This window comes from Pseudophryne corroboree, chromosome 8, assembly GCF_028390025.1.
Source record: "Pseudophryne corroboree isolate aPseCor3 chromosome 8, aPseCor3.hap2, whole genome shotgun sequence".
Classification (NCBI taxonomy): domain Eukaryota; kingdom Metazoa; phylum Chordata; class Amphibia; order Anura; family Myobatrachidae; genus Pseudophryne; species Pseudophryne corroboree.
In genome coordinates this window covers 180,409,372-180,432,628 of record NC_086451.1, presented here as the reverse complement: position 1 = coordinate 180,432,628, position 23,257 = coordinate 180,409,372, and the positions used below count along the sequence as shown (strand labels likewise).

Here is a 23,257-nt window from a genome sequence, read left to right as displayed (position 1 = left end):
ATTTTAAGAAGCTAAGATTCACTCCCAGTAGGCGGCGGCTTAGCGTGTGTAACTCTGCTAAATTCGCCTTGCGACCGATCAACTCGGAATGAGGGCCATGGTGTAGGGTACCTGGCCTTCTCTGATGTAATCAGAGTTAGATTTGATTAAGTGATTTTATAAAAAAACAGCTAGGAAGCACAATTTAGCAGTGGGTTGCAGAGAAAAAGAAATATGCTGGCAGAAAAATCCAATTGAGTGATTAAACAGCTCTTCATTTTCTGGCTTTATTTTTATGCTAACAAATTTGTTCTCTGAAAAGTGTCCACAAAGCCAAGTATCTGATTAACACCTTTGTAGGGATGGTTTTTCACCTATTACTAAATTAAACTTGCTTCATTGGAAAGGCAGCAAGTGATGTCATCCAAGCAGTGGGTCAAAGTTGGCTTCAACCCTCGTCTGCTTATGAAAAGAGAAAAGGGGTATGCAGGGCATGGCGGCCTTTTGCGGCGCTTGGATGACCCCTAGTTCGCATTAAACACCCCCACCCTCCTTCGGTGTGGGGCTCATGTTGGCCATGCCCCAGCCCCTGAAGCATTCAAGCTGATTTCTTGCAGCAGCTGGGTACTGTAACAGCTCCAGAGCTGCTCTGTAAGGCAAGTAAAAGGGTGTGGGCCCTGCAGCACTACCTGTAGTTTGCATTGTGCATTGGAAGGCACAAAGTAAGCAGACGGGAGGAGAAGTCAGGATAGTGCACAAGGGTATAGAAGGGAGGGGCTCAAGAAAAGAGAAGTGGAAACAGACAGCAAACTAGGCTGGAGAGAGACCTGAGACAAAGAGATCTGAATTATACGAGAGCCGACCAGGGGAAACACAAATTATGCAGTCACGTTTCCCACATTTGGGGAAATCGCAGGAGCAGCACACCCAGAGTGCAATGGGTGAGCCTTGCCCTGGGAGAAGCACCTTCATGATCATAGTATCTCACCTGGCAGGTAAGTAGGAGTTGGGCTAGAGCTGGGGAGGGTCGCTGCTCGGGCACCCCCCTGTCAAGTGAAGGAGATCCAACTGAGGCAGCACAAGGGAACTCTCAAAAGAAGAACAAGGCTAGAGGAAGGTCTGAGACAAAGAAATCTGACTTTTACCAGAGCTAACCAGAGGAAAGCACAAACACAGTCCCCCACTACCACAAATAATGCAGTCGAGTTTCCCACATTTAGGGAAATCATAGCGGTCAGCATACCCAGAATGCAATGAGTGAACCTCACCCTGGGAGAACAATCTTCATGACCATGGTATTTCCTATGCAAAATAAGTATGATTTGGGATAGGGCTGGGGATGGCCGCTGCTCATGCACATCTCTGTCAAGTAAAGGAGATTCAACTGAGGCAGCACAAGGGAACTCTCATCTGGGGACAACAACTGCAGGGAGAACACATATTTTCAGATGAACATGGGAGGGTAGAAGGCTGCCTAATACTGAAGCACCCCCAAACAACAAACAAAATGCAACAACTAGTGCAAGCATTCCTGGGGGAAGGCCTGCAGCAGATGGATTTGCATATGGTGATGTCATCCAAGCAGTGGGTCAAAGTTGGCTTCAACCCTCGTCTGCATATAAAAAGAGAAAAGGGGCATGCAGGGCATGGCGGCCTTTTGCGGCGCTTGGATGACCCCTAGTTCGCATTAAACACCTCCACCCTCCTTCAGTGTGGGGCTATGCCCCAGCCCCTGAAGCATTCAAGCTGATTTCTTGCAGCAGCTGGGCACTGTAACAGCTCCAGAGCTGCTCTGTAAGGCAAGTAAAAGGGTGTGGGCCCTGCAGCACTACCTGTAGTTTGCATTGTGCATTGGAAGGCACAAAGTAAGCAGACGGGAGAAGTCAGGATAGTGCGCAAGGGCATAGAAGGGAGCGGCTCAAGAAAAGAGAAGTGGAAACAGACAGCAAACTAGGCTAGAGAGAGACCTGAGACAAAGAGATCTGAATTATACGAGAGCCGACCAGGGGAAACACAAATTATGCAGTCAAGTTTCCCACATTTGGGGAAATCGCAGGAGCAGCAGACCCAGAGTGCAATGGGTGAGCCTTGCCCTGGGAGAAGTACCTTCATGATCATAGTATCTCACCTGGCAGGTAAGTAGGAGTTGGGCTAGAGCTGGGGAGGGTCGCTGCTCGGGCACCCCCCTGTCAAGTGAAGGAGATCCAACTGAGGCAGCACAAGGGAACTCTCGAAAGAAGAACAAGGCTAGAGGAAGATCTGAGACAAAGAAATCTGACTTTTACCAGAGCTGACCAGACGAAAGCACAAACACAGTCCCCCACTACCACAAATAATGCAGTCAAGTTTCCCACATTTGCGGAAATCACAGGGGTCAGCATACCCAGAATGCAATGAATGAACCTCACCCTGGGAGAACAATCTTCATGACCATGGTATCTCCTTTGCAAAATAAGTATGATTTGGGATAGGGCTGGGGAGGGCCGCTGCTCAGGCACATCTCTGTCAAGTAAAGGAGATTCAACTGAGGCAGCACAAGGGAACTCTCATCTGGGGACAACAACTGCAGGGAGAACACATATTTTCAGATGAACATGGGAGGGCAGAAGGCTGCCTAATACTGAAGCACCCCCAAACAACAAACCAAATGCAACAACTAGTGCAAGCATTCCTGGGGGAAGGCCTGCAGCAGATGGATTTGCATATGGTGATGTCATCCAAGCAGTGGGTCAAAGTTGGCTTCAACCCTCGTCTGCATATGAAAAGAGAAAAGGGGCGTGCAGGGCATGGCGGCCTTTTGCGGCGCTTGGATGACCCCTAGTTCGCATTAAACACCTCCACCCTCCTTCGGTGTGGGGCTCATGTTGGCTATGCCCCAGCCCCTGAAGCATTCAAGCTGATTTCTTGCAGCAGCTGGGCACTGTAACAGCTCCAGAGCTGCTCTGTAAGGCAAGTAAAAGGGTGTGGGACCTGCAGCACTACCTGTAGTTTGCATTGTGCATTGGAAGGCACAAAGTAAGCAGACGGGAGGAGAATTCAGGATAGTGCACAAGGGTATAGAAGGGAGAGGCTCAAGAAGAAAGAAGTGGAAACAGACAGCAAACTAGGCTGGAGAGAGACCTGAGACAAAGAGATCTGAATTATACGAGAGCCGACCAGGGGAAACACAAATTATGCAGTCAAGTTTCCCACATTTGGGGAAATCGCAGGAGCAGCAGACCCAGAGTGCAATGGGTGAGCCTTGCCCTGGGAGAAGCACCTTCATGATCATAGTATCTAACCTGGCAGGTAAGTAGGAGTTGGGCTAGAGCTGGGGAGGGTCGCTGCTCGTGCACCCCCCAGTCAAGTGAAGGAGATCCAACTGAGGCAGCACAAGGAAACTCTCGAAAGAAGAACAAGGCTAGAGGAAGATCTGAGACAAATAAATCTGACTTTTACCAGAGCTGACCAGAGGAAAGAACAAACACAGTCCCCCACTACCACAAATAATGCAGTCAAGTTTCCCACATTTGGGGAAATCATCGGGGTCAGCATACCCAGAATGCAATGAATGAACCTCACCCTGGGAAAACAATCTTCATGACCATGGTATCTCCTATGCAAAATAAGTATGATTTGGGATAGGGCTGTGGAGGGCCGCTGCTCAGGCACATCTCTGTCAAGTAAAGGAGATTCAACTGAGGCAGCACAAGGGAACTCTCATCTGGGGACAACAACTGCAGGGAGAACACATATTTTCAGATGAACATGGGAGGGCAGAAGGCTGCCTAATACTGAAGCACCCCCAAACAACAAACCAAATGCAACAACTAGTGCAAGCATTCCTGGGGGAAGGCCTGCAGCAGATGGATTTGCATATGGTGATGTCATCCAAGCAGTGGGTCAAAGTTGGCTTCAACCCTCGTCTGCATATGAAAAGAGAAAAGGGGAGTGCAGGGCATGGCGGTCTTTTGCGGCGCTTGGATGACCCCTAGTTTGCATTAAACACCTCCACCCTCCTTCGGTGTGGGGCTCATGTTGGCTATGCCCCAGCCCCTGAAGCATTCAAGCTGATTTCTTGCAGCAGCTGGGCACTGTAACAGCTCCAGAGCTGCTCTGTAAGGCAAGTAAAAGGGTGTGGGACCTGCAGCACTACCTGTAGTTTGCATTGTGCATTGGAAGGCACAAAGTAAGCAGACGGGAGGAGAAGTCAGGATAGTGCACAAGGGTATAGAAGGGAGGGGCTCAAGAAAAAAGAAGTGGAAACAGACAGCATACTAGGCTGGAGAGAGACCTGAGACAAAGAGATCTGAATTATACGAGAGCCGACCAGGGGAAACACAAATTATGCAGTCAAGTTTCCCACATTTGGGGAAATCGCAGGAGCAGCACACCCAGAGTGCAATGGGTGAGCCTTGCCCTGGGAGAAGCACCTTCATGATCATAGTATCTAACCTGGCAGGTAAGTAGGAGTTGGGCTAGAGCTGGGGAGGGTCGCTGCTCGGGCACCCCCCAGTCAAGTGAAGGAGATCCAACTGAGGCAGCACAAGGAAACTCTCAAAAGAAGAACAAGGCTAGAGGAAGATCTGAGACAAATAAATCTGACTTTTACCAGAGCTGACCAGAGGAAAGAACAAACACAGTCCCCCACTACCACAAATAATGCAGTCGAGTTTCCCACATTTGGGGAAATCATCGGAATCAGCATACCCAGAATGCAATGAATGAACCTCACCCTGGGAGAACAATCTTCATGACCATGGTATCTCCTATGCAAAATAAGTATGATTTGGGATAGGGCTGGGGAGGGCCGCTGCTCAGGCACATCTCTGTCAAGTAAAGGAGATTCAACTGAGGCAGCAAAAGGGAACTCTCATCTGGGGACAACAACTGCAGGGAGAACACATATTTTCAGATGAACATGGGAGGGCAGAAGGCTGCCTAATACTGAAGCACCCCCAAACAACAAACCAAATGCAACAACTAGTGCAAGCATTCCTGGGGGAAGGCCTGCAGCAGATGGATTTGCATATGGTGATGTCATCCAAGCAGTGGGTCAAAGTTGGCTTCAACCCTCGTCTGCATATGAAAAGAGAAAAGGGGCGTGCAGGGCATGGCGGCCTTTTGCGGCGCTTGGATGACCCCTAGTTTGCATTAAACACCTCCACCCTCCTTCGGTGTGGGGCTATGCCCCAGCCCCTGAAGCATTCAAGCTGATTTCTTGCAGCAGCTGGGCACTGTAACAGCTCCAGAGCTGCTCTGTAAGGCAAGTAAAAGGGTGTGGGCCCTGCAGCACTACCTGTAGTTTGCATTGTGCATTGGAAGGCACAAAGTAAGCAGACGGGAGAAGTCAGGATAGTGCGCAAGGGCATAGAAGGGAGCGGCTCAAGAAAAGAGAAGTGGAAACAGACAGCAAACTAGGCTAGAGAGAGACCTGAGACAAAGAGATCTGAATTATACGAGAGCCGACCAGGGGAAACACAAATTATGCAGTCAAGTTTCCCACATTTGGGGAAATCGCAGGAGCAGCAGACCCAGAGTGCAATGGGTGAGCCTTGCCCTGGGAGAAGTACCTTCATGATCATAGTATCTCACCTGGCAGGTAAGCAGGAGTTGGGCTAGAGCTGGGGAGGGTTGCTGCTCGGGCACCCCCCTGTCAAATGAAGGAGATCCAACTGAGGCAGCACAAGGGAACTCTCGAAAGAAGAACAAGGCTAGAGGAAGATCTGAGACAAAGAAATCTGACTTTTACCAGAGCTGACCAGAGGAAAGCACAAACACAGTGCCCCACTACCACAAATAATGCAGTCCATTTTCCCACATTTGGGGAAATCACAGGGGTCAGCATACCCAGAATTCAATGAATGAACCTCACCCTGGGAGAACAATCTTCATGATCATAGTATCTCCTAAGCAAAATAAGTATGATTTGGGATAGGGCTGGGGAGGGCCGCTGCTCAGGCACATCTCTGTCAAGTAAAGGAGATTCAACTGAGGCAGCACAAGGGAACTCTCATCTGGGGACAACAACTGCAGGGAGAACACATATTTTCAGATGAACATGGGAGGGCAGAAGGCTGCCTAATACTGAAGCACCCCCAAACAACAAACCAAATGCAACAACTAGTGCAAGCATTCCTGGGGGAAGGCCTGCAGCATATGGATTTGCATATGGTGATGTCATCCAAGTAGTGGGTCAAAGTTGGCTTCAACCCTCGTCTGCATATAAAAAGAGAAAAGGGGCGTGCAGGGCATGGCGGCCTTTTGCGGCGCTTGGATGACCCCTAGTTCGCATTAAACACCGCCACCCTCCTTCGGTGTGGGGCTCATGTTGGCTATGCCACAGCCCCTGAAGCATTCAAGCTGATTTCTTGCAGCAGCTGGGCACTGTAACAGCTCCAGAGCTGCTCTGTAAGGCAAGTAAAAGGGTGTGGGCCCTGCAGCACTACATGTAGTTCGCATTGTGCGTTGGAAGGCACAAAGTAAGCAGACGGGAGAAGTCAGGATAGTGCGCAAGGGCATAGAAGGGAGCGGCTCAAGAAAAGAGAAGTGGAAACAGACAGCAAACTAGGCTGGAGAGAGACCTGAGACAAAGAGATCTGAATTATACAAGAGCCGACCAGGGGAAACACAAATTATGCAGTCAAGTTTCCCACATTTGGGGAAATCACTGGGGCAGCACACCCAGAGTGCAATGGGTGAGCCTTGCCCTGGGAGAAGCACCTTTTATCTCACCTGGCAGGTAAGTAGGAGTTGGGCTAGAGCTGAGTGTTAGGCGCCGGGGTCCGCGATGTCCTCGCGGCCCGGCGCCTAGCAACTAGGGACGCCGTGTGTGCGTAGCCGCCGGCTCCCTAGCAACGCAGGGACGCCGAGCGGCTGAGCCGCCCGGACCCTAGCAACGGGGACGCCATGGGCGGACCGCGTTCCCCGTTGCAGGGTCAGATTACAACATACACGCTGGTCTTGTGGGTGTGCAGCAGGGCAGCTGCACAGCATTTGGGGCAATTAGACTGGGGGCATCTGATTGGAGGACTCTTTGTTAAATGCTTTCTCAGTGCTTCACACAGACGCCGGTAATAGCTTCCTGCATGCTGCTTTGGTTTGCTGAACGTCTGTTCCAGTCCTGCTGTGTCCGGTCATTCCTGTCCTCAAAAGTCCAGTATCTTGGAGTTGTCATCTCATCCCAAGAAGTCGTTTGGTCCCCTGTAGTCCTCAACGATCACCAGAGAATATCGAGTGGTGTTCGTGAGTTGCGGCTCTGCCGTGTGTTGCGGCTCAGCCGCTTTATCTTTATATTCTGTTTTCGGAGCATTTGCGGAGGGTTCCGTTCCACAAGTCCTCTCCGGAACTCGGCGGTGCTGGGTAGGAGAGTGGACAAGTGGATATTTTGGTTGTCCTTTTCCCTGGTGGTTTTTCCGCACATAGTTAGCTTGTAGCCCCTGGCCTGGTTGTTTAGTCAGAGGGCCCCTTGTTATCACCCTGTCTCGGATTTCCCTTTGTCTCCCATTAAGACCTGAGGGGGAATCGGAGTTGGGCAGACATAATCCGCCCTTCAAACGCGGCTGCCATGGGCTCAAGCAACCATAGTCTCGCAGGGGATTTCTGACAGCACAGGCGAGACAACGGACTTAGGGCGCAAGGGGCTATTTTCCATTCCCGCTCCCTTCCCCAGCATTACGTTCCAGTGCTCCGGTCCTTGCAATAAGATCTCCTCAGACCAGAGTGCTGGAATCATAACATTATTACCGGCCATACCAAAAACTAAAATTAAACAGGGTTTAATTTTTTCTCATTCAGTTTTTGTTAAAGTTTTTTGGCCTCATGAATCCGACAGGTTTAGGGCCAAATCCTGGCCAGCTCTTAGTCAATCAGATTCAAGAACTTACTCAGATGGTTCAGGATCTTTCTCTTCGGGTGAGGTCGCAGGAAGATCTTTTGCGAGCCTCCCGAAAGGTAGTCCCTGAACCAAAGATGCATTTGCCCGACCGTTTTTCAGGTGATAGAAAATAATTTTTTAATTTTAAAGAATCCTGTAAACTTTATTTTCGTTTAAGACCTACTTCCTCTGGTACTGAATCTCAGCGGGTTGGGATTCATTAAAGCTAAAAAGAAAGCACACTCGTTCTGTCTTTAAACTGATAAAAGAAACCCCAATAATATGGGGCATGCAAAAATTGAGATAAAACTCAGTTTTGCTCCTCTCCACGGAAATCTTTAATAAAAGGTGAAATATTTGTTCGTTCTGAAGAGAAACCAGAGCATGACCAAGATTCCATCTGTTGCCTGAGTGCCATGCCAGCAGTCCTCATTCAGCTCAAAGTGAGCACCCAATTTGAAAGAAAGACAGCAGATTTCTCACCAGGCTTCCCCTTGCTACAAAACATGGTTTGTACTCTTTTCCATGTGCTCCCAGATCTTTCAAGCAATTAGTGTGGTCAAGAAAGTTCTGTTTGAAAAGAAACAAACATTTACTGTCATTTCTATGCAAATGAGCTTACATTAAAGCACACTCGTTCTATCTTTAAACCGATAACAGAAACCCCAATAAGATGGAGCATGCAAAAATTGAGATAAAACTCAGTTTTGCTCCTCTCCACGGAAATCTTTAGTAAAAGGCGAAAGATTTGTTCGTTCTGAAGAGAAACCAGAGCATGACCAAGATTCCACCTGTCGCCTAAATGCCATGCCAGCAGCTATAAACATGGTTTGTACTCTTTTCCATGTGCTCCCAGATCTATCAAGCAATTAGAATAGTCAAGAAAGTTCTGTTTGAAAAGAAACAGACATTTACTGTCATTGTTATGCAAATAAACTTACATTAAAGCTAACAAGAAAGCACACTCGTTCTGTCTTTAAACTGATAAAAGAAACCCCAAAAATACGGGGCATGCAAAAATTGAGATAAAACTCAGTTTTGCTCCTCTCCACGAAAATCTTTAATAAAAGGCGAAAGATTTGTTCGTTCTGAAGAGAAACCAGAGCATGACCAAGATTCCACCTGTCGCCTGAGTGCCATGCCAGCAGTTCTCATTCAGCTCAAAGTGAGCACCCAATTTGAAAGAAAGAAAGCAGATTTCTCACCAGGCTTCCCCTTGCTATAAACATGGTTTGTACTCTTTTCCATGTGCTCCCAGATCTTTCAAGCAATTAGTGTGGTCAAGAAAGTTCTGTTTAAAAAGAAACAAACATTTACTGTCATTTCTATGCAAATGAACTTACATTAAAGCACACTCGTTCTATCTTTAAACCGATAAAAGAAACCCCAATAAGATGGGGCATGCAAAAATTGAGATAAAACTCAGTAATGCTCCTCTCCACGGAAATCTTTAGTAAAAGGCAAAAGATTTGTTCTTTCTGAAGAGAAACCAGAGCATGACCAAGATTCCACCTGTCGCCTGAGTGCCGTGCCAGCAGTCCTCATTCAGATCAAAGTGAGCGCCCAATTTGAAAGAAAGCAGATTTCTCACCTGGCTTCTCCTTGCTATAAGCATGGTTTGTACTGTATTCCATGTGCTCCCTGATCTTTCAAGCAAGTAGCATGGTCAAGAAAGTTCTGTTTGAAAAGAAACAAACATTTACTGTCATTTCTATGCAAATGAGCTTACATTAAAGCACACTCATTCTATCTTTAAACTGATAAAAGAAACCCCAATAAGATGGGGCATGCAAAAATTGAGATAAAACTCGGTTTTGCTCCTCTCCACGGAAATCTTTAGTAAAAGGCGAAAGATTTGTTCGTTCTGAAGAGAAACCAGAGCATGACCAAGATTTTCATCTGAAAATATGTGTTCTCCCTGCAGTTGTTGTCCCCAGATGAGAGTTCCCTTGTGCTGCCTCAGTTGAATCTCCTTTACTTGACAGAGATGTGCCTGAGCAGCGGCCCTCCCCAGCCCTATCCCAAATCATACTTATTTTGCATAGGAGATACCATGGTCATGAAGATTGTTCTCCCAGGGTGAGGTTCATTCATTGCATTCTGGGTATGCTGACCCCTGTGATTTCCCCAAATGTGGGAAACTCAACTGCATTATTTGTGGTAGTGGGGGACTGTGTTTGTGCTTTCCTCTGGTCAGCTCTGGTAAAAGTCAGATTTCTTTGTCTCAGATCTTCCTCTAGCCTTGTTCTTCTTTCGAGAGTTCTCTTGTGCTGCCTCAGTTGGATCTCCTTCACTTGACAGGGGGGTACCCGAGCAGCGACCCTCCCCAGCTCTAGCCCAACCCCTACTTACCTGCCAGGTGAGATACTATGATCATGAAGGTGCTTCTCCCAGGGCAAGGCTCACCCATTGCACTCTGGGTCTGCTGCTCCTGCGATTTCCCCAAATGTGGGAAACTTGACTGCATAATTTGTGTTTCCCCTGGTCGGCTCTCGTATAATTCAGATCTCTTTGTCTCAGGTCTCTCTCCAGCCTAGTTTGCTGTCTGTTTCCACTTCTCTTTTCTTGAGCCTCTCCCTTCTATGCCCTTGTGCACTATCCTGACTTCTCCCGTCTGCTTACTTTGTGCCTTCCAACGCACAATGCAAACTACAGGTAGTGCTGCAGGGCCCACACCCTTTTACTTGCTTTACAGAGCAGCTCTGGAGCTGTTACAGTGCCCAGCTGCTGCAAGAAATCAGCTTAAATGCATCAGGGACTGGGGCATAGCCAACATGAGCCCCACACCGAAGGAGGGTGGAGGTGTTTAATGCGAACTAGGGGTCATCCAAGCGCCGCAAAAGGCCGCCATGCCCTGCACACCCCTTTTTTCTTTTCATATGCAGACGAGGTTTGAAGCCAACTTTGACCCACTGCTTGGATGACATCACCATATGCAAATCCGTCTTCTGCAGAACTTCCCCCAGGAATGCTTGTACTAGTTGTTGCATTTGGTTTGTTGTTTGGGGGTGCTTCAGTATTAGGCAGCCTTCTGCCCTCCCATGTTCATCTGAAAATATGTGTTCTCCCTGCAGTTGTTGTCCCCAGATGAGAGTTCCCTTGTGCTGCCTCAGTTGAATCTCCTTTACTTGACTGAGATGTGCCTGAGCAGCGGCCCTCCCCAGCCCTATCCCAAATCATATTTATTTTGCATAGGAGATACCATGGTCATGTAGATTATTCTCCCAGGGTGAGGTTCTCGGCCTTTTGGCTAAGATCAAGTGTAGTACCTGCTCGAGGGAAACACAGGGTGGCGTATCTGTTCTTACAGTAGGAGCGTGAGAGGTTCCTAGATGTGGAATGGAGAAACACCTTGTGGAGTACCCTGCCGGGGTGTGGCAAGGCCTCTGGTTGAGAGTGGAGAAAAACTGGGCTGAGTATTCCTACCTCGTAAGGGCTTATGGCACCCTTACGTTGCTTAGGAACAGCCTGGTCTAGTATCCACTCTCGTACTGGGGGTTGACCCTGGACGAGCGGGTGCGAAACTTGGTCTGGCTAAGAGGTTGGGAGCGGCTTCGAAGCTCGAGGTGACATGTGCCCCTGGGGCGACCCAGGGGTGCCTTAACTTGCACTGGTGCAGGCGCCTTGCACTTTAATGGCACTAGCACTGTCACGCACTCAACTTCTGTTGCACCTGCTCCTTTGCCCTGGCCTTTTGGCTAGGGCAAGGACAATTTTTTACCCCCCTCCCCGGCCTTTTGGCTGGGGCTTATTTATTTGATTGAAAAAGCACGGCACAGCACTTATATTTGTTTTCTGTAAGTCACGTTCACGTTTTTCGTTTTGGGGTTTAGGTGAGACCCTTATGGGCCACCCACTCTCCTACGTTGCTGAGGTCCTCTCCTTTTGGGGAGGACCAGACGCAGTTTTCAGTCCCCAGGGGGAAGCCTCGGCCAACCCTGGGGACACACGAGGGTCCCTCTGCGCTTCGGCAAGGGGGGACCCACAGTCCCTTTTTCCCCTCAGTAGGCCTTTTGGCTCTGAGGGGTAGGGGAGTAACGGGGCCCTTCTCCTTTGGGAGAGGGTCCAAGTACCTATGCCCCCAGCACGTTTGAGCACAGACACTGGGTGATGGAGCACCGCACCTCGGGCTTCAAGTAGAAAAAAAAAAATTCTCCCAGGGTGAGGTTCATTCATTGCATTCTGGGTATGCTGACCCCTGTGATTTCCCCAAATGTGGGAAACTCGACTGCATTATTTGTGGTAGTGGGGGACTGTGTTTGTGTTTTCCTCTGGTCAGCTCTGGTAAAAGTCAGATTTCTTTGTTTCAGATCTTCCTCTAGCCTTGTTCTTCTTTCGAGAGTTCCCTTGTGCTGCCTCAGTTGGATCTCCTTCACTTGACAGGGGGGTGCCCGAGCAGCGACCCTCCCCAGCTCTAGCCCAACTCCTACTTACCTGCCAGGTGAGATACTATGATCATGAAGGTGCTTCTCCCAGGGCAAGGCTCATCCATTGCACTCTGGGTGTGCTGCCCCTGCGATTTCCCCAAATGTGGGAAACTTGACTGCATAATTTGTGTTTCCCCTGGTCGGCTCTCGTATAATTCAGATCTCTTTGTCTCAGGTCTCTCTCCAGCCTAGTTTGCTGTCTGTTTCCACTTCTTTTTTCTTGAGCCGCTCCCTTTTATACCCTTGTGCACTATCCTGACTTCTCCTCCCGTCTGCTTACTTTGTGCCTTCCAATGCACAATGCAAACTACAGGTAGTGCTGCAGGTCCCACACCCTTTTACTTGCCTTACAGAGCAGCTCTGGAGCTGTTACAGTGCCCAGCTGCTGCAAGAAATCAGCTTGAATGCTTCAGGGGCTGGGGCATGGCCAACATGAGCCCCACACCGAAGGAGGGTGGGGGTGTTTATTGCGAACTAAGGGTCATCCAAGCGCCGCAAAAGGCCGCCATGCCCTGCATACCCCTTTTCTCTTTTCATATGCAGATGAGGGTTCCAGCCAACTTTGGCCCACTGCTTGGATGACATCACCGTATGCAAATCCGTCTTCTGCAGAACTTCCCCCAGGAATGCTTGTACTAGTTGTTGGATTTGGTTTGTTGTTTGGGGGTGCTTCAGTATTAGGCAGCCTTCTGCCCTCCCATGTTCATCTGAAAATATGTGTTCTCCCTGCAGTTGTTGTCCCCAGATGAGAGTTCCCTTGTGCTGCCTCAGTTGAATCTCCTTTACTTGACAGAGATGTGCCTGAGCAGCGGCCCTCCCCAGCCCTATCCCAAATCATACTTATTTTGCATAGGAGATACCATGGTCATGAATATTGTTCTCCCAGGGTGAGGTTCATTCATTGCATTCTGGGTATGCTGACCCCTGTGATTTCCCCAAATGTGGGAAACTCGACTGCATTATTTGTGGTAGTGGGGGACTGTGTTTGTGCTTTCCTCTGGTCAGCTATGGTAAAAGTCAGATTTCTTTGTCTCAGATCTTCCTCTAGCCTTGTTCTTTTTTCGAGAGTTTCATTGTGCTGCCTCAGTTGGATCTCCTTCACTTGACAGGGGGCTGCCCGAGCAGCGACCCTCCCCAGCTCTAGCCCAACTCCTACTTACCTGCCAGGTGAGATACTATGATCAGGAAGGTGCTTCTCCCAGGGCAAGGCTCACCCATTGCACTCTGGGTGTGCTGCTCCTACGATTTCCCCAAATGTGGGACACTTGACTGCATAATTTGTGTTTCCTCTGGTCGGCTCTCGTATAATTCAGATCTCTTTGTCTCAGGTCTCTCTCCAGCCTAGTTTGCTGTCTGTTTCCACTTCTCTTTTCTTGAGCCGCTCCCTTCTATGCCCTTGTGCACTATCCTGACTTCTCCCGTCTGCTTACTTTGTGCCTTCCAACGCACAATGCAAACTACAGGTAGTGCTGCAGGGCCCACACCCTTTTACTTGCTTTACAGAGCAGCTCTGGAGCTGTTACAGTGCCCAGCTGCTGCAAAAAATCAGCTTAAATGCATCAGGGACTGGGGCATAGCCAACATGAGCCCCACACCGAAGGAGGGTGGAGGTGTTTAATGCAAACTAGTGGTCATCCAAGCACCGCAAAAGCCCGCCATGCCCTGCACGCCCCTTTTCTATTTTCATATGCAGACGAGGGTTGAAGCCAACTTTGACTTACTGCTTGGATGACAATAAGTATGATTTGGGATAGGCTAGAGGAAGATCTGAGACAAAGAAATTTGACTTTTACCAGAGCTGACCAGAGGAAAGCACAAACACAGTCCCCTACTACCACAAATAATGCAGTCGAGTTTCCCATATTTGGGGAAATCACAGGGGTCAGCATACCCAGAATGCAATGAATGAACCGCACCCTGGGAAAACAATCTTCATGACCATGGTATCTCCTATGCAAAATAAGTATGATTTGGGATAGGGCTGGGGAGGGCCGCTGCTCAGGCACATCTCTGTCAAGTAAAGGAGATTCAACTGAGGCAGAACAAGGGAACTCTCATCTGGGGACAACAACTGCAGGGAGAACACATATTTTCAGATGAACATGGGAGGGCAGAAGGCTGCCTAATACTGAAGCACCCCCAAACAACAAACCAAATGCAACAACTAGTGCAAGCATTCCCGGGGGAAGGCCTGCAGCAGATGGATTTGCATATGGTGATGTCATCCAAGCAGTGGGTCAAAGTTGGCTTCAACCCTCGTCTGCATATGAAAAGAGAAAAGGGGCGTGCAGGGCATGGCGGCCTTTTGCGGCTCTTGGATGACCCCTAGTTCGCATTAAACACCTCCACCCTTCTTCGGTGTGGGGCTCATGTTGGCTTTGCCCCAGCCCCTGAAGCATTCAAGCTGATTTCTTGCAGCAGCTGGGCACTGTAACAGCTCCAGAGCTGCTCTGTAAGGCAAGTAAAAGGGTGTGGGCCCTGCAGCACTACCTGTAATTCGCATTGTGCGTTGGAAGGCACAAAGTAAGCAGATGGGAGAAGTCAGGATAGTGCGCAAGGGCATATAAGGGAGCGGCTCAAGAAAAGAGAAGTGGAAACAGACAGCAAACTAGGCTGGAGAGAGACCTGAGACAAAGGGATCTGAATTATACGAGAGCCGACCAGGGGAAACACAAATTATGCAGTCAAGTTTCCCACATTTGGGGAAATCGCAGGAGCAGCAGACCCAGAGTGCAATAGGTGAGCCTTGCCCTGGGAGAAGCACCTTCATTATCATAATATCTCACCTGGCAGGTAAGTAGGAGTTGAGCTAGAGCTGGGGAGGGTCGCTGCTCGGGCACCCCCCTGTCAAGTGAAGGAGATCCAACTGAGGCAGCACAAGGGAACTCTCGAAAGAAGAACAAGGCTAGAGGAAGGTCTGAGACAAAGAAATCTGACTTTTACCAGAGCTGACAAGAGGAAAGCACAAACACAGTCCCCCACTACCACAAATAATGCAGTCGAGTTTCCCACATTTGGGGAAATCACAGGGGTCAGCATACCCAGAATGCAATGAATGAACCGCACCCTGGGAGAACAATCTTCATGACCATGGTATCTCCTATGCAAAATAAGTATGATTTGGGATAGGGCTGGGGAGGGCCGCTGCTCAGGCACATCTCTGTCAAGTAAAAGAGATTCAACTGAGGCAGAACAAGGGAACTCTCATCTGGGGACAACAACTGCAGGGAGAACACATATTTTCAGATGAACATGGGAGGGCAGAAGGCTGCCTAATACTGAAGCACCCCCAAACAACAAACCAAATGCAACAACTAGTGCAAGCATTCCCGGGGGAAGGCCTGCAGCAGATGGATTTGCATATGGTGATGTCATCCAAGCAGTGGGTCAAAGTTGGCTTCAACCCTCGTCTGCATATGAAAAGAGAAAAGGGGCGTGCAGGGCATGGCGGCCTTTTGCGGCTCTTGGATGACCCCTAGTTCGCATTAAACACCTCCACCCTTCTTCGGTGTGGGGCTCATGTTGGCTTTGCCCCAGCCCCTGAAGCATTCAAGCTGATTTCTTGCAGCAGCTGGGCACTGTAACAGCTCCAGAGCTGCTCTGTAAGGCAAGTAAAAGGGTGTGGGCCCTGCAGCACTACCTGTAATTCGCATTGTGCGTTGGAAGGCACAAAGTAAGCAGATGGGAGAAGTCAGGATAGTGCGCAAGGGCATAGAAGGGAGCGGCTCAAGAAAAGAGAAGTGGAAACAGACAGCAAACTAGGCTGGAGAGAGACCTGAGACAAAGAGATCTGAATTATACGAGAGCCGACCAGGGGAAACACAAATTATGCAGTCAAGTTTCCCACATTTGGGGAAATCGCAGGAGCAGCAGACCCAGAGTGCAATAGGTGAGCCTTGCCCTGGGAGAAGCACCTTCATGATCATAATATCTCACCTGGCAGGTAAGTAGGAGTTGAGCTAGAGCTGGGGAGGGTCGCTGCTCGGGCACCCCCTGTCAAGTGAAGGAGATCCAACTGAGGCAGCACAAGGGAACTCTCGAAAGAAGAACAAGGCTAGAGGAAGGTCTGAGACAAAGAAATCTGACTTTTACCAGAGCTGACAAGAGGAAAGCACAAACACAGTCCCCCACTACCACAAATAATGCAGTCGAGTTTCCCACATTTGGGGAAATCACAGGGGTCAGCATACCCAGAATGCAATGAATGAACCTCACTCTGGGAGAACAATCTTCATGACCATGGTACCTCCTATGCAAAATAAGTATGATTTGGGATAGGGCTGGGGAGGGCCGCTGCTCAGGCACATCTCTGTCAAGTAAAGGAGATTCAACTGAGGCAGCACAAGGGAACTCTCATCTGGGGACAACAACTGCAGGGAGAACACATATTTTCAGATGAACATGGGAGGGCAGAAGGCTGCCTAATACTGAAGCACCCCCAAACAACAAACCAAATGCAACAACTAGTGCAAGCATTCCTGGGGGAAGGCCTGCAGCAGATGGATTTGCATATGGTGATGTCATCCAAGCAGTGGGTCAAAGTTGGCTTCAACCCTCGTCTGCATATGAAAAGAGAAAAGGGGAGTGGAGGGCATGGCGGCCTTTTGCGGCACTTGGATGACCCCTAGTTCGCATTAAACACCTCCACCCTCCTTCGATGTGGGGCTAGGCCCCAGCCCCTGAAGCATTCAAGCTGATTTCTTGCAGCAGCTGGGCACTGTAACAGCTCCAGAGCTGCTCTGTAAAGCAAGTAAAAGGGTGTGGGCCCTGCAGCACTACCTATAGTTTGCATTGTGTGTTGGAAGGCACAAAGTAAGCAGACGGGAGAAGTCAGGATAGTACACAAGGGCATAGAAGGGAGCGGCTCAAGAAAAGAGAAGTGGAAACAGACAGCAAACTAGGCTGGAGAGAGACCTGAGACAAAGAGATCTTAATTATACGAGAGCCGACCAGGGGAAACACAAATTATGCAGTCAAGTTTCCCACATTTGGGGAAATCGCAGGGGCAGCACACCCAGAGTGCAATGGGTGAGCCTTGCCCTGGGAGAAGCACCTTCATGATCAAAGTATCTCACCTGGCAGGTAAGTAGGAGTTGGGCTAGAGCTGGGGAGGGTCGCTGCTCGGGCACCCCCCTGTCAAGTGAAGGAGATCCAACTGAGGCAGCACAAGGGAACTCTCGAAAGAAGAACAAGGCAAGAGGAAGATCTGAGACAAAGAAATCTGACTTTTACCAGAGCTGACCAGAGGAAAACACAAACACAGTCCCCTACTACCACAAATAATGCAGTCAAGTTTCCCACATTTGGGGAAATCACAAGGGTCAGCATACCCAGAATGCAATAAATGAACCTCACCCTGGGAGAACAATCTTCATGACCATGGTATCTCCTATGCAAAATAAGTATGATTTGGGATAGAGCTGGGGAGGGCCGCTGCTCAGGCACATCTCTGTCAAGTAAAGGAGATTCAACTGAGGCAGCACAAGGGAACTCTCATCTGGGGACAACAACTGCAGGGAGAACACATATTTTCAGATGAACATGGGAGGGCAGAAGGCTGCCTAATACTGAAGCACCCCCAAACAACAAACCAAATGCAACAACTAGTACAAGCATTCCTGGGGGAAGTTCTGCAGAAGACGGATTTGCATACGGTGATGTCATCCAAGCAGTGGGCCAAAGTTGGCTGGAACCCTCATCTGCATATGAAAAGAGAAAAGGGGTATGCAGGGCATGGCGGCCTTTTGCGGCGCTTGGATGACCCTTAGTTCGCATTAAACACCCCCACCCTCCTTCGGTGTGGGGCTCATGTTGGCCATGCCCCAGCCCCTGAAGCATTCAAGCTGATTTCTTGCAGCAGCTTGGCACTGTAACAGCTCCAGAGCTGCTCTGTAAGGCAAGTAAAACGGTGTGGGCCCTGCAGCACTACCTGTAGTTTGCATTGTGCATTGGAAGGCACAAAGTAAGCAGACAGGAGGAGAAGTCAGGATAGTGCACAAGGGTATAAAAGGGAGGGGCTCAAGAAAAAAGAAGTGGAAACAGACAGCAAACAAGGCTGGAGAGAGACCTGAGACAAAGAGATCTGAATTATATGAGAGCCGACCAGGGGAAACACAAATTATGCAGTCAAGTTTCCCACATTTGGGGAAATCACAAGGGTCAGCATACCCAGAATGCAATAAATGAACCTCACCCTGGGAGAACAATCTTCATGACCATGGTATCTCCTATGCAAAATAAGTATGATTTGGGATAGAGCTGGGGAGGGCCGCTGCTCAGGCACATCTCTGTCAAGTAAAGGAGATTCAACTGAGGCAGCACAAGGGAACTCTCATCTGGGGACAACAACTGCAGGGAGAACACATATTTTCAGATGAACATGGGAGGGCAGAAGGCTGCCTAATACTGAAGCACCCCCAAACAACAAACCAAATGCAACAACTTGTACAAGCATTCCTGGGGGAAGTTCTGCAGAAGACGGATTTGCATACGGTGATGTCATCCAAGCAGTGGGCCAAAGTTGGCTGGAACCCTCATCTGCATATGAAAAGAGAAAAGGGGTATGCAGGGCATGGCGGCCTTTTGCGGCGCTTGGATGACCCTTAGTTCGCATTAAACACCCCCACCCTCCTTCGGTGTGGGGCTCATGTTGGCCATGCCCCAGCCCCTGAAGCATTCAAGCTGATTTCTTGCAGCAGCTTGGCACTGTAACAGCTCCAGAACTGCTCTGTAAGGCAAGTAAAACGGTGTGGGCCCTGCAGCACTACCTGTAGTTTGCATTGTGCATTGGAAGGCACAAAGTAAGCAGACAGGAGGAGAAGTCAGGATAGTGCACAAGGGTATAAAAGGGAGGGGCTCAAGAAAAAAGAAGTGGAAACAGACAGCAAACAAGGCTGGAGAGAGACCTGAGACAAAGAGATCTGAATTATATGAGAGCCGACCAGGGGAAACACAAATTATGCAGTCAAGTTTCCCACATTTGGGGAAATCGCAGGGGCAGCAAACCCAGAGTGCAATGGGTGAGCCTTGCCCTGGGAGAAGCACCTTCATGATCATAGTATCTCACCTGGCAGGTAAGTAGGAGTTGGGCTAGAGCTGGGGAGGGTCGCTGCTCGGGCACCCCCCTGTCAAGTGAAGGAGATCCAACTGAGGCAGCACAAGGGAACTCTCGAAAGAAGAACAAGGCTAGAGGAAGATCTGAGACAAAGAAATCTGACTTTTACCAGAGCTGACCAGAGGAAAACACAAACACAGTCCCCCACTACCACAAAAAATGCAGTCGAGTTTCCCACATTTGGGGAAATCCCAGGGGTCAGCATACCCAGAATGCAATGAATGAACCTTACCCTGGGAGAACAATCTTCATGACCATGGTATCTCCTAAGCAAAATAAGTATGATTTGGGATAGGGCTGAGGAGGGCCGCTGCTCAGGCACATCTCTGTCAAGTAAAGGAGATTCAACTGAGGCAGCACAAGGGAACTCTCATCTGGGGACAACAACTGCAGGGAGAACACATATTTTCAGATGAACATGGGAGGGCAGAAGGCTGCCTAATACTGAAGCACCCCCAAACAACAAACCATATGCAACAACTAGTGCAAGCATTCCTGGGGGAAGGCCTGCCGCAGATGGATTTGCATATGGTGATGTCATCCAAGCAGTGGGTCAAAGTTGGCTTCAACCCTCGTCTGCATATGAAAAGAGAAAAGGGGCGTGCAGGGCATGGCGGCCTTTTGCGGCGCTTGGCTGACCCCTAGTTCGCATTAAACACCTCCACCCTCCTTCGGTGTGGGGCTCATGTTGGCTATGCCCCAGCCCCTGAAGCATTCAAGCTGATTTCTTGCAGTAGCTGGGCACTGTAACAGCTCCAGAGCTGCTCTGTACGGCAAGTAAAAGGGTGTGGGCCCTGCAGTACTAGCTGTAGTTTGCATTGTGCATTGGAAGGCACAAAGTAAGCAGACGGGAGAAGTCAGGATAGTGCGCAAGGGCATAGAAGGGAGCGGCTCAAGAAAAGAGAAGTGGAAACAGACAGCAAACTAGGCTGGAGAGAGACCTGAGACAAAGAGATCTGAATTATACGAGAGCCGACCAGGGGAAACACAAATTATGCAGTCAAGTTTCCCACATTTGGGGAAATCGCAGGAGCAGCACACCCAGAGTGCAATGGGTGAGCCTTGCCCTGGGAGAAGCACCTTCATGATCATAGTATCTCACCTGGCAGGTAAGTAGGAGTTGGGCTAGAGCTGGGGAGGGTCGCTGCTCGGGTACCCCCCTGTCAAGTGAAGGAGATCCAACTGAGGCAGCACAAGGGAACTCTCGAAAGAAGAACAAGACTAGAGGAAGATCTGAGACAAAGAAATCTGACTTTTACCAGAGCTGACCAGAGGAAAGCACAAACACAGTCCCCCACTATCACAAATAATGCAGTCGAGTTTCCCACAATTGGGGAAATCACAGGGGTCAGCATACCCAGAATGCAATGAATGAACCTCACCCTGGGAGAACAATCTTCATGACCATGGTATCTCCTATGCAAAATAAGTATGATTTGGCATAGGGCTGGGGAGGGCCGCTGCTCAGGCACATCTCTGTCAAGTAAAGGAGATTCAACTGAGGCAGCACAAGGGAACTCTCATCTGGGGACAACAACTACAGGGAGAACACATATTTTCAGATGAACATGGGAGGGCAGAAGGCTGCCTAATACTGAAGCACCCCCAAACAACAAACCAAATGCAACAACTAGTACAAGCATTCCTGGGGGAAGGTCTGCAGAAGACGGATTTGCATACGGTGATGTCATCCAAGCAGTGGGCCAAAGTTGGCTGGAACCCTCATCTGCATATGAAAAGAGAAAAGGGGTATGCAGGGCATGGCGGCCTTTTGCGGCGCTTGGATGACCCTTAGTTCGCATTAAACACCCCCACCCTCCTTCGGTGTGGGCCGGCTCATGTTGGCCATGCCCCAGCCCCTGAAGCATTCAAGCTGATTTCTTGCAGCAGCTTGGCACTGTAAAAGCTCCAGAGCTGCTCTGTAAGGCAAGTATAAGGGGGTGGGCCCTGCAGCACTACCTGTAGTTTGCATTGTGCATTAAAAGGCACAAAGTAAGCAGACAGGAGGAGAAGTCAGGATAGTGCACAAGGGTATAAAAGGGAGGGGCTCAAGAAAAAAGAAGTGGAAACAGACAGCAAACTAGGCTGGAGAGAGACCTGAGACAAAGAGATCTGAATTATACGAGAGCCGACCAGGGGAAACACAAATTATGCAGTCAAGTTTCCCACATTTGGGGAAATCGCAGGGGCAGTACACCCAGAGTGCAATTGGTGAGCCTTGCCCTGGGAGAAGCACCTTCATGATCATAGTATCTCACCTGGCAGGTAAGTAGGAGTTGGGCTAGAGCTGGGGAGGGTCGCTGCTCGGGCACCCCCCTGTCAAGTGAAGGAGATCCAACTGAGGCAGCACAAGAGAACTCTCGAGGAAAGAATAACAAGGCTAGAGGAAGATCTGAGACAAAGAAATCTGACTTTTACCAGAGCTGATCAGAGGAAAGCACAAACACAGTCCCCCACTACCACAAATAATGCAGTCAAGTTTCCCACATTTGGGGAAATCACAGGGGTCAGCATACCCAGAATGCAATGAATGAACCTCACCCTGGGAGAACAATCTTCATGACCATGGTATCTCCTATGCAAAATAAGTATGATTTGGGATAGGGCTGGGGAGGGCCGCTGCTCAGGCACATCTCTGTCAAGTAAAGGAGATTCAACTGAGGCAGCACAAGGGAACTCTCATCTGGGGACACAACTGCAGGGAGAACACATATTTTCAGATGAAAATCTTGGTCATGCTCTGGTTTCTCTTCAGAACGAACAAATCTTTCGCCTTTTACTAAAGATTTCCGTGGAGAGGAGCAAAACCGAGTTTTATCTCAATTTTTGCATGCCCCATCTTATTGGGGTTTCTTTAATCGGTTTAAAGATAGAATGAGTGTGCTTTAATGTAAGCTCATTTGCATAGAAATGACAGTAAATGTTTGTTTCTTTTCAAACAGAACTTTCTTGACCATGCTACTTGCTTGAAAGATCTGAGAGCACATGGAATACAGTACAAACCATGCTTATAGCAAGGAGAATCCAGGTGAGAAATCTGCTTTCTTTCAAATTGGGCGCTCACTTTGATCTGAATGAGGACTGCTGGCACGGCACTTAGGCGACAGGTGGAATCTTGGTCATGCTCTGGTTTCTCTTCAGAATGAGCAAATCTTTCGCCTTTTACTAAAGATTTTTTGTGGAGAGGAGCAAAACTGAGTTTTATCTCAATTTTTTGCATGCCCCATCTTATTGGGGTTTCTTTTATCGGTTTAAAGATAGAACGAGTGTGCTTTAATGTAAGCTCATTTGCATAGAAATGACAGTAAATGTTTGTTTCTTTTCAAACAGAACTTTCTTGACCACACGCTTGAAAGATCTGGGAGCACATGAAAAAGAGTACAAACCATGTTTATAGCAAGGGGAAGCCTGGTGAGAAATCTGCTTTCTTTCGTTCAAATTGGGTGCTCACTTTGAGCTGAATGAGGACTGCTGGCATGGCACTCAGGCGACAGGTGGAATCTTGGTCATGCTCTGGTTTCTCTTCAGAATGAACAAATCTTTCGCCTTTTATTAAAGATTTCCGTGGAGAGGAGCAAAACTGAGTTTTATCTCAATTTTTGCATGCCCCATATTATTGGGGTTTCTTTTATCAGTTTAAAGACAGAACGAGTGTGCTTTCTTGTTAGCTTTAATGTAAGTTTATTTGCATAACAATGACAGTAAATGTCTGTTTCTTTTAAAGCAGAACTTTCTTGACCATACTATTTGCTTGAATGATCTGGGAGCACATGGAAAAGAGTACAAACCATGCTTATAGCAAGGGGAAACCTGGTGAGAAATCTGCTTTCTTTCTTTCAAATTGGGTGCTCACTTTGAGCTGAATGAGGACTGCTGGCATGG

At 48.8% G+C, this 23,257-nt stretch overlaps 34 non-coding genes and 5 pseudogenes across 34 annotated transcripts; 9 read left to right on the top strand and 30 right to left on the bottom strand.

Moving 5' to 3' along the window:
- Nucleotides 1-819: 819 nt before the first annotated feature.
- Nucleotides 820-982, bottom strand: LOC134952459 (U1 spliceosomal RNA). Its single transcript, XR_010184975.1, has one exon. It is a non-coding gene; the product is annotated as a U1 spliceosomal RNA (small nuclear RNA).
- Nucleotides 983-1,134: 152 nt separating this feature from the next.
- On the bottom strand, nt 1,135-1,298 carry LOC134951722 (U1 spliceosomal RNA). Its single transcript, XR_010184409.1, has one exon. It is a non-coding gene; the product is annotated as a U1 spliceosomal RNA (small nuclear RNA).
- Nucleotides 1,299-1,959: 661 nt separating this feature from the next.
- LOC134952385 (U1 spliceosomal RNA) lies at nt 1,960-2,122 on the bottom strand. The gene has a single exon (XR_010184921.1). It is a non-coding gene; the product is annotated as a U1 spliceosomal RNA (small nuclear RNA).
- A 152-nt stretch (nt 2,123-2,274) lies between these two features.
- On the bottom strand, nt 2,275-2,438 carry LOC134951794 (U1 spliceosomal RNA). The gene has a single exon (XR_010184468.1). It is a non-coding gene; the product is annotated as a U1 spliceosomal RNA (small nuclear RNA).
- Nucleotides 2,439-3,112: 674 nt separating this feature from the next.
- On the bottom strand, nt 3,113-3,275 carry LOC134953087 (U1 spliceosomal RNA). Its single transcript, XR_010185421.1, has one exon. It is a non-coding gene; the product is annotated as a U1 spliceosomal RNA (small nuclear RNA).
- Nucleotides 3,276-3,427: 152 nt separating this feature from the next.
- On the bottom strand, nt 3,428-3,591 carry LOC134951623 (U1 spliceosomal RNA). Its single transcript, XR_010184328.1, has one exon. It is a non-coding gene; the product is annotated as a U1 spliceosomal RNA (small nuclear RNA).
- A 674-nt stretch (nt 3,592-4,265) lies between these two features.
- LOC134952647 (U1 spliceosomal RNA) lies at nt 4,266-4,428 on the bottom strand. Its single transcript, XR_010185126.1, has one exon. It is a non-coding gene; the product is annotated as a U1 spliceosomal RNA (small nuclear RNA).
- Nucleotides 4,429-4,580: 152 nt separating this feature from the next.
- LOC134951653 (U1 spliceosomal RNA) lies at nt 4,581-4,744 on the bottom strand. The gene has a single exon (XR_010184353.1). It is a non-coding gene; the product is annotated as a U1 spliceosomal RNA (small nuclear RNA).
- A 661-nt stretch (nt 4,745-5,405) lies between these two features.
- On the bottom strand, nt 5,406-5,568 carry LOC134952734 (U1 spliceosomal RNA). The gene has a single exon (XR_010185171.1). It is a non-coding gene; the product is annotated as a U1 spliceosomal RNA (small nuclear RNA).
- A 152-nt stretch (nt 5,569-5,720) lies between these two features.
- On the bottom strand, nt 5,721-5,884 carry LOC134951779 (U1 spliceosomal RNA). The gene has a single exon (XR_010184456.1). It is a non-coding gene; the product is annotated as a U1 spliceosomal RNA (small nuclear RNA).
- A 671-nt stretch (nt 5,885-6,555) lies between these two features.
- Nucleotides 6,556-6,708, bottom strand: LOC134953672 (U1 spliceosomal RNA; annotated as a pseudogene).
- A 1,396-nt stretch (nt 6,709-8,104) lies between these two features.
- Nucleotides 8,105-8,220, bottom strand: LOC134953746 (U5 spliceosomal RNA). The gene has a single exon (XR_010185751.1). It is a non-coding gene; the product is annotated as a U5 spliceosomal RNA (small nuclear RNA).
- Nucleotides 8,221-8,495: 275 nt separating this feature from the next.
- On the bottom strand, nt 8,496-8,611 carry LOC134953714 (U5 spliceosomal RNA). Its single transcript, XR_010185724.1, has one exon. It is a non-coding gene; the product is annotated as a U5 spliceosomal RNA (small nuclear RNA).
- Nucleotides 8,612-8,826: 215 nt separating this feature from the next.
- On the bottom strand, nt 8,827-8,942 carry LOC134953737 (U5 spliceosomal RNA). Its single transcript, XR_010185743.1, has one exon. It is a non-coding gene; the product is annotated as a U5 spliceosomal RNA (small nuclear RNA).
- A 274-nt stretch (nt 8,943-9,216) lies between these two features.
- LOC134953716 (U5 spliceosomal RNA) lies at nt 9,217-9,332 on the bottom strand. Its single transcript, XR_010185726.1, has one exon. It is a non-coding gene; the product is annotated as a U5 spliceosomal RNA (small nuclear RNA).
- Nucleotides 9,333-9,602: 270 nt separating this feature from the next.
- LOC134953712 (U5 spliceosomal RNA) lies at nt 9,603-9,718 on the bottom strand. The gene has a single exon (XR_010185722.1). It is a non-coding gene; the product is annotated as a U5 spliceosomal RNA (small nuclear RNA).
- Nucleotides 9,719-9,862: 144 nt separating this feature from the next.
- On the top strand, nt 9,863-10,026 carry LOC134950301 (U1 spliceosomal RNA). Its single transcript, XR_010183243.1, has one exon. It is a non-coding gene; the product is annotated as a U1 spliceosomal RNA (small nuclear RNA).
- A 152-nt stretch (nt 10,027-10,178) lies between these two features.
- Nucleotides 10,179-10,341, top strand: LOC134952495 (U1 spliceosomal RNA). The gene has a single exon (XR_010185004.1). It is a non-coding gene; the product is annotated as a U1 spliceosomal RNA (small nuclear RNA).
- Nucleotides 10,342-11,930: 1,589 nt separating this feature from the next.
- Nucleotides 11,931-12,108, top strand: LOC134953630 (U1 spliceosomal RNA; annotated as a pseudogene).
- Nucleotides 12,109-12,260: 152 nt separating this feature from the next.
- LOC134952101 (U1 spliceosomal RNA) lies at nt 12,261-12,423 on the top strand. Its single transcript, XR_010184709.1, has one exon. It is a non-coding gene; the product is annotated as a U1 spliceosomal RNA (small nuclear RNA).
- A 674-nt stretch (nt 12,424-13,097) lies between these two features.
- Nucleotides 13,098-13,261, top strand: LOC134950424 (U1 spliceosomal RNA). Its single transcript, XR_010183345.1, has one exon. It is a non-coding gene; the product is annotated as a U1 spliceosomal RNA (small nuclear RNA).
- Nucleotides 13,262-13,413: 152 nt separating this feature from the next.
- Nucleotides 13,414-13,576, top strand: LOC134952104 (U1 spliceosomal RNA). Its single transcript, XR_010184711.1, has one exon. It is a non-coding gene; the product is annotated as a U1 spliceosomal RNA (small nuclear RNA).
- A 488-nt stretch (nt 13,577-14,064) lies between these two features.
- LOC134950683 (U1 spliceosomal RNA) lies at nt 14,065-14,228 on the bottom strand. The gene has a single exon (XR_010183560.1). It is a non-coding gene; the product is annotated as a U1 spliceosomal RNA (small nuclear RNA).
- Nucleotides 14,229-14,899: 671 nt separating this feature from the next.
- LOC134953103 (U1 spliceosomal RNA) lies at nt 14,900-15,062 on the bottom strand. The gene has a single exon (XR_010185430.1). It is a non-coding gene; the product is annotated as a U1 spliceosomal RNA (small nuclear RNA).
- Nucleotides 15,063-15,214: 152 nt separating this feature from the next.
- Nucleotides 15,215-15,378, bottom strand: LOC134950392 (U1 spliceosomal RNA). The gene has a single exon (XR_010183318.1). It is a non-coding gene; the product is annotated as a U1 spliceosomal RNA (small nuclear RNA).
- A 671-nt stretch (nt 15,379-16,049) lies between these two features.
- LOC134952768 (U1 spliceosomal RNA) lies at nt 16,050-16,212 on the bottom strand. The gene has a single exon (XR_010185198.1). It is a non-coding gene; the product is annotated as a U1 spliceosomal RNA (small nuclear RNA).
- Nucleotides 16,213-16,363: 151 nt separating this feature from the next.
- LOC134950914 (U1 spliceosomal RNA) lies at nt 16,364-16,527 on the bottom strand. Its single transcript, XR_010183748.1, has one exon. It is a non-coding gene; the product is annotated as a U1 spliceosomal RNA (small nuclear RNA).
- Nucleotides 16,528-17,209: 682 nt separating this feature from the next.
- LOC134952436 (U1 spliceosomal RNA) lies at nt 17,210-17,351 on the bottom strand (annotated as a pseudogene).
- Nucleotides 17,352-17,503: 152 nt separating this feature from the next.
- On the bottom strand, nt 17,504-17,667 carry LOC134951648 (U1 spliceosomal RNA). Its single transcript, XR_010184349.1, has one exon. It is a non-coding gene; the product is annotated as a U1 spliceosomal RNA (small nuclear RNA).
- A 695-nt stretch (nt 17,668-18,362) lies between these two features.
- Nucleotides 18,363-18,505, bottom strand: LOC134953104 (U1 spliceosomal RNA; annotated as a pseudogene).
- A 695-nt stretch (nt 18,506-19,200) lies between these two features.
- LOC134952643 (U1 spliceosomal RNA) lies at nt 19,201-19,342 on the bottom strand (annotated as a pseudogene).
- A 152-nt stretch (nt 19,343-19,494) lies between these two features.
- Nucleotides 19,495-19,658, bottom strand: LOC134951806 (U1 spliceosomal RNA). The gene has a single exon (XR_010184478.1). It is a non-coding gene; the product is annotated as a U1 spliceosomal RNA (small nuclear RNA).
- A 671-nt stretch (nt 19,659-20,329) lies between these two features.
- Nucleotides 20,330-20,492, bottom strand: LOC134952088 (U1 spliceosomal RNA). Its single transcript, XR_010184699.1, has one exon. It is a non-coding gene; the product is annotated as a U1 spliceosomal RNA (small nuclear RNA).
- A 152-nt stretch (nt 20,493-20,644) lies between these two features.
- LOC134950460 (U1 spliceosomal RNA) lies at nt 20,645-20,808 on the bottom strand. The gene has a single exon (XR_010183376.1). It is a non-coding gene; the product is annotated as a U1 spliceosomal RNA (small nuclear RNA).
- Nucleotides 20,809-21,485: 677 nt separating this feature from the next.
- Nucleotides 21,486-21,648, bottom strand: LOC134952943 (U1 spliceosomal RNA). Its single transcript, XR_010185309.1, has one exon. It is a non-coding gene; the product is annotated as a U1 spliceosomal RNA (small nuclear RNA).
- Nucleotides 21,649-21,803: 155 nt separating this feature from the next.
- Nucleotides 21,804-21,967, bottom strand: LOC134950587 (U1 spliceosomal RNA). Its single transcript, XR_010183481.1, has one exon. It is a non-coding gene; the product is annotated as a U1 spliceosomal RNA (small nuclear RNA).
- A 143-nt stretch (nt 21,968-22,110) lies between these two features.
- Nucleotides 22,111-22,226, top strand: LOC134953709 (U5 spliceosomal RNA). The gene has a single exon (XR_010185721.1). It is a non-coding gene; the product is annotated as a U5 spliceosomal RNA (small nuclear RNA).
- Nucleotides 22,227-22,496: 270 nt separating this feature from the next.
- LOC134953759 (U5 spliceosomal RNA) lies at nt 22,497-22,614 on the top strand. Its single transcript, XR_010185763.1, has one exon. It is a non-coding gene; the product is annotated as a U5 spliceosomal RNA (small nuclear RNA).
- Nucleotides 22,615-22,883: 269 nt separating this feature from the next.
- LOC134953728 (U5 spliceosomal RNA) lies at nt 22,884-22,999 on the top strand. The gene has a single exon (XR_010185736.1). It is a non-coding gene; the product is annotated as a U5 spliceosomal RNA (small nuclear RNA).
- Nucleotides 23,000-23,257: the final 258 nt, after the last annotated feature.